This window comes from Ascaphus truei, chromosome 11 (assembly GCF_040206685.1).
Source record: "Ascaphus truei isolate aAscTru1 chromosome 11, aAscTru1.hap1, whole genome shotgun sequence".
NCBI lineage: Eukaryota > Metazoa > Chordata > Amphibia > Anura > Ascaphidae > Ascaphus > Ascaphus truei.
The window spans coordinates 25,542,319-25,548,318 of NC_134493.1; positions in this window are offsets into that span (position 1 = coordinate 25,542,319).

Below are 6,000 nucleotides of genomic sequence, written 5' to 3' on the forward strand. Positions count from 1 at the left end.
CTCCATATCAAGAGAATATCGTCAATAAATCTGAGCCACAGATCTATATATTCAGTATACATGATATTCTCATCAGTAAAGACAACAGTAGCTTCCCACCAGCCCAGGTACAAGTTGGCATATGTTGGGGCACAAGATGTCCCCATAGCTGTTCCCTGGGTCTGGTGGTAATATAGGTCGTCAAATAGAAAGTAATTATGGGTTAATACATATCTCAAAAGGTCAATCACAAACTTATTGTGTTCCACAAATCCACAATGTCTCGATGATAGAAAATATTCACATGCTGCTAATCCACTTTTGTGCAATATACTTGTATAAAGTGACTCAACGTCTAATGTTACAAGCCATTTGTCAATATCAGTTGTTATACCATTCAATCTAAGCAGAGTATCCTTGGTGTCTTTAATATAGGATGGTAATGCCAGGACGAATGGTCGTAATATTTTTTGTCTACAGATTTGTAGTTTATTGATTATTGAATACTGTGACTAATCAGCAAGCACCACGTGGGATTTTTTAATTATATTTTAGTTTATTTTTGTCACCTTTATCACTTATGGTTTTCTCACATTATATCATCACTAAATAAAATATAAATATAATTATTATTATGGTGTGCACCATAAATGTACTTTCTGTGGATGATTTTGTGACTTTGTCACACTCTCATTCAACTGTTAATACTGAAACATTAAAAGGTCTGCGTTTCAATCTGTATTGCCCAACAAGTCCTACTTGCACGGATAAAAAAAACTAGGGTGTGTGCGCCAAGCACGCGCATTTTAAGTGAAACTTCTTTGTCTTTTGTCACTGTTTTGTCACAGAAATTGTATTTGTGATGGTGATTGTGACTGGAGGGGGTAACCAGGCCATCAAATAAAGGTTAAGCCCTCTGGTTACCCCTGAACCCATGGGGTCCCTGGTACCTCCATAAGCCAGGGACCAGGGATTACTTGCTGGAAAATAAAATGTCCATGTTTTTCCTATTTCATGTTCCCTTAGCCCTAGAACTGTGAAATTGTATGTGTGTCCGTTTTAGGGGGGATATTTGGGTGGAAATTCAATCATTTTGTTTGCATGTGTTCGGGGGCCAAAGTTGCCAGTAGTCGTTTAATTCTCCCCGGCGAGCAGGCATGATTTGCCGGTGCGCGTGGTGAATTACACCAGGGTTTCCCAGTGTCCCCCAGACTCCTGGATTTTGAGCCCAAATATCCCCAAGTTATTTCCTTTATAAGTATAAGGTCCCCCAAAGTATATTCTGTAATAAAATGTACTTTGTGTTTTTACATTTACTATAAGGCTCTATACCGTCGACCAAGGCATATGTTTAAGGTGCCAGCGGGGGTGCATAGAGTCCGTAGATGAGAGGAGGTGGGAGGCTGAGAGGTGCTAAGTGGACGGGGCAGGGCAGAGTACTGGGTCCGGAGAACAGACACCCACTGTGGGGAGGACCTTCTGGTTTGCCAGACTCGGTGAAGCCTGAACAGTAGGTGGCAATGGGTTGGCAATGGGGGGAAGCTGCAGAATATCAGCACGTTTCCCATTGGTCAATTCGTATGTCCCTCCCACGGGGCATCCCGAGCCAGCTTTGCACGCCCCTCCTCTGACGTCAGCCAAAGAACAAGCCCCTCTTTCTATTGGCTGGTGGGGAGGAATTCCCACGCTATGATAGGTCGCTCCCCATACCTCCATGCTGAACATAGAACAGCAGAGGGTATGAAAGGAGACGGTCGAGGCAGAGTACCAGACCATCTTGAGGCTTGAGTCGATGAAGCTAGGGCGGACTTTTCAAAGTTGCTTTGTTCGAAATAGCAAAGCAACCGGCTTCGTTTTGAAGCTAGAAAAGCCTGCCTCGTAGAGACTAAGTCCCGTCTTTTGCAGCCAACTTCTCAAAATCGAACCAGCAGTCGCGGTCAGGATTCTCTGCCGAAATCTGTTCCAGGGGATTCAGGACTAGGTCCCGGTCAGGATTTTCTGTTGGATTTTGGTCCCAGACGTCCGGAACTCGGTCCCGATCAGGGTGAGCCCTTGCAAGCGGTTGCCTTGCACCTAGGAAAGGCTAGATTGTACCCCCAAGGCCCAAGTAAGTGTGTGTATATTTTTGTATTCTGTATTTCTGTGTGTTTCCGAGGTCTTCATCCGAATAATAGTGAAGAAATAATCAAGCACAAATAACACCACTTAAATAACATTTAAATAATATACTGTCCTTAGAGAGTGCAGCTCCCGACACAGGATTCAGACGAAATCCAACCAGCAATCGAAGAAGAAACAGGTGCGCAAATCACATCAGGATTGTCCTGATGTGATTTGCGCACCTGTTTCTTCTTCATCCGAATAAACCTCATTTTATTTCACTGCCTTGTTTTGCCTGTTGACTGATCCCTTAACTATAAATGGTGTAAAAAGACCTGGTCTACCGTGATAGTGATGTTTTTAATTAAAAATCAAAGCACAATTTCAGTGCCAAAACACAAAGAAGTTTTACTTAGAACGCGTGTTTTAGCTATTTGAACGTTTATATTTATAGTAACTGCGAATTCTGTGTGTGTGTGTGTGTACTGCACCGACACACTTTATTCGAGCAAATACCCAGTATGTACCTGGCAGATACCTGGAATGCGCCGCTCCTCACCTCTGACAAGCCCCGTTGCGTTTGCCTTCCCAGCCATGGTTCATGCCTGGCTGACGGGCGGCTGATCTGTTAAATGATAATGATTAGGATTTAATAGGCTGCAATGCTTCGCGTGTCTACCAGATGGCATAAATTCATGAATTGTAATGCAGTATATATATATATATATATATATACTGTGCAGTATTGCAGCCAGCGGGAATAAAATGCTTCAATCCCTGCCTGGAAAATAACGCAATGCACTCGGGCAGAAAACAGTCACAAACCTCAATACACCCGGGTATACCCGAATTCGTGGGACTAGCCGAGCTCGAATAAAGTGTGTCGCCAGTGTACCAAGTCAGTCAGTGTGTCTGTGTGTGTGTCTGTCTGTGTGTCTGTCTGTCAGTGTGTCTGTCTGTCAGGCCTCGGGCATGGTCAGCGCTTAGGCGCTGACCCATGCTGAGGCGCGCTGCTGCTCGGCAGTGAGCCCCTGCAGCCGCAATGAGAGCGGCTTTAGCAGTAGTTTCTGCGCTCGCCGGAGCGCAGGGCCGGTCACGTGAGCGGTTCCCCCAATGAGGGCGAACCAGCTCCATGACGTCACAGGCCCCCCCTCCCAACACGCCCCCGGGCGGCACGCGGTCTAAGGCCAGGGAAAGCACCCGCTTTCCATCAGCCTCAGCGCGCCTCCGCCCAGCTGGATCCACTATGGACTTAGCCTCAGTGTGTGTCTGTCAGTCAGTGTGTCTGTCTGTCTGTCAGTTAGTGTCTGTCTGTGTGTGTATGTTTGTGTGTGACTCAGTCCTCCATCACTGATTGCCTCTTCTGCCAGCAGTGACGTCACTTCCGCTATGAAATTTTGTTACAACACAAGGGGTTTTTCCTATCAGAACTCTGTAGGTGCCAGCAGAGAAGTCTCGCTTCAAAAATGTAAGCTCTGATGATTTGCCAGCAATAAATACACAAGTTGTTGCAAATGGGTTGTGTGCCCTCTAACCATTTAACTCCTAATGCCAGCAGTTGATCCTCTTTAAAACCACTGCAAATTCACTAGCACACATTGATACGCATATACTTTAGATACACTGATGCACACCGTACAGACTTAATAACGCATACAGACACTGATGCACATATCTGATGCACACAGTTTAAATTCAGTTACTGTATATAGCTGTAACGGTGTTTGTGAACCGGCCTGACCCACCCAATCTCACATTGGCCCCTGTGGTCTAACCGGTCCCCATTACAGTGTGATAGTGTCTGGTGGTGCACCTGTTGGCAACAGGACTCCTGAGTCTCCCGCATGATGGTGTATGGGGAGGACCCGTCCAGACAGGCAGCTGAGGTAGTGTGCCGAGTCCTACCTAGTTCCAGTGCAGCGCCTCCACCTCATCAGGGTCCCTTCGGTCACTTGGGGATGGTCCTGACGAGGAACTCCTCTGTGGTGCTCCTCTCTGTACATTCACTCCACACATGTACACGAGAGGGTTTTGGATTGAGAACATCTTTATTGCCTGAGTGGGCTAGCTGCCCCTCGCAGTGGGGTGTACTTAGCCCTCCATCTTCCAGCTGCTTCCCTCCGAAAGGTACGCCTTCCCTTAATAGGTGGGTTCCCTATCCCCGCAGGGATCTCGGCCCTGTGCCAGGTCCCTGGTCACAGTTCTCTCAGGCAGCTTGTCTCTGTCTGCTTGTGCTGCCAGACTCACAGCTCTGCATTCAGACTACTGCAACAATGTTGCAGACCTCCATCTGCCTCTTACTGAACACAGCAGCACAGCAACAGGAACTCCACAGACTCACTTTTGGAACAGTGCTGTGCCTTATATCCCCTAGGAACAGGCACATCTCTGATGTCACTAACCGTGGACACACAGCATGTTGTCTCTTCCTATGAGACATATGACACCTCACCAGGGTGTGAGGGCAAACCTCCATAATTACTGCTGGCATGCCCACAACTTACCAGGCCTTACTGTCAGCAGGAGACATGACTGTAGCCATTTTACATGACCGCTACCTTCTCCCCCTGGTGAATCCCACCGTCCCCGGCTGGGACCTAAATTTGAACACCTTTCTGCAGGAAGCACTGTAAAATGAATGACATACATAATTAGTCACAACATTACAGTACATATCTTCATCATAAACATAACAGATACATCCTAACATAGATGTATCACAACCAGGGTTACTCCCTTATGGAGTATCCATTAGTGGTACTACCATACCCTCTTATGGTGGCTTGTGCACAGCATGGTCCACTGGGCTTAAATCAGCAATGCTGTAACCCTCTGGGTGACACTTCTCATCTCACCCGCCAGGATCCCAATCTTCTTCCCCTGATCCTTCCTCCTCATCAGTGCCATATCCCCTATCCTCACCAGTGGAACCCATTTTAAACTCAATTTCTCCCTCCATGAGGGGTTCAGGGACATACAGGTACTCCAACCTGTGGGGCGCTTTGTACTTGGCTATAATAGCCCTCTCGGCCCGGCTGCTCCTAGTCAGCTCTGCGTTCCCTGCCCTCCCTGGCAACACCCATGACAGGGGCTCGTCTGTGTCCATGGGGTCAGATAATATCCCAAGCCCCATAGGCTCTATATTATGCTGACATATCTGAAACCATCGTTCCTGCATCTTCCTCTTCTTCTGGGCCGGTGTAAATTCCCCCACCGCCCACCATCGGGTCTCCTTACGTTCCTCAGACCCCCACTCTAGTGAGTCCCCCTCCTCTGTATCCCAAGAAGCTACCCCAGAGGTCCTTGATGAAAGAGGCCTAGACCACCTCTCTTGTTTGGAGCTATCCTGAGACTTAACTACGGCCACACTAGGTACCCATTGGGACTCGGATACTTTTCCCAACTGCCCTCCACCCCTCGACCCACCATCAGAGGCATAGCTGTTCAGTCTCTCCCCAGTCCGTTCCTCACCGGTTCCCTGGGACCCTCCCGACATTCCCAAACTGGACGTGGACCCACGGGAAAAGGTGACAGGGACAGGGGCTTTAACTAGGGCATGGGGTTGGGCATAGGGACAGGAAATGGGCATCCGCGGGGTTCCGACCCGCTCTCTGCCTTCGGATAGTCCTGTATCATTGTGCGGACGTGCCGCTGGTTGGGCCTCACCCGTCTCAGCTCTCCTCGCAGCCTGCCAGCTCTTTGTTGACACAGGTGATCGGGAAGCACTGCCCGATCGCCGAGGCGTTGTGGTTCTCTCTCTGGTCGTTCCGCTACCTCCGCCGGAAGTGACGTCATCACCGGAACCGGATACTCCGCCATCTCGCGATGGATCCCCAAGCGGGATCTCTTCCTCCACAACGACATCCGCCGCCGGAAGTGATGGTTCTGCTCTCCGCTCCGCTCGGGCCTGGGCTAGGCCTT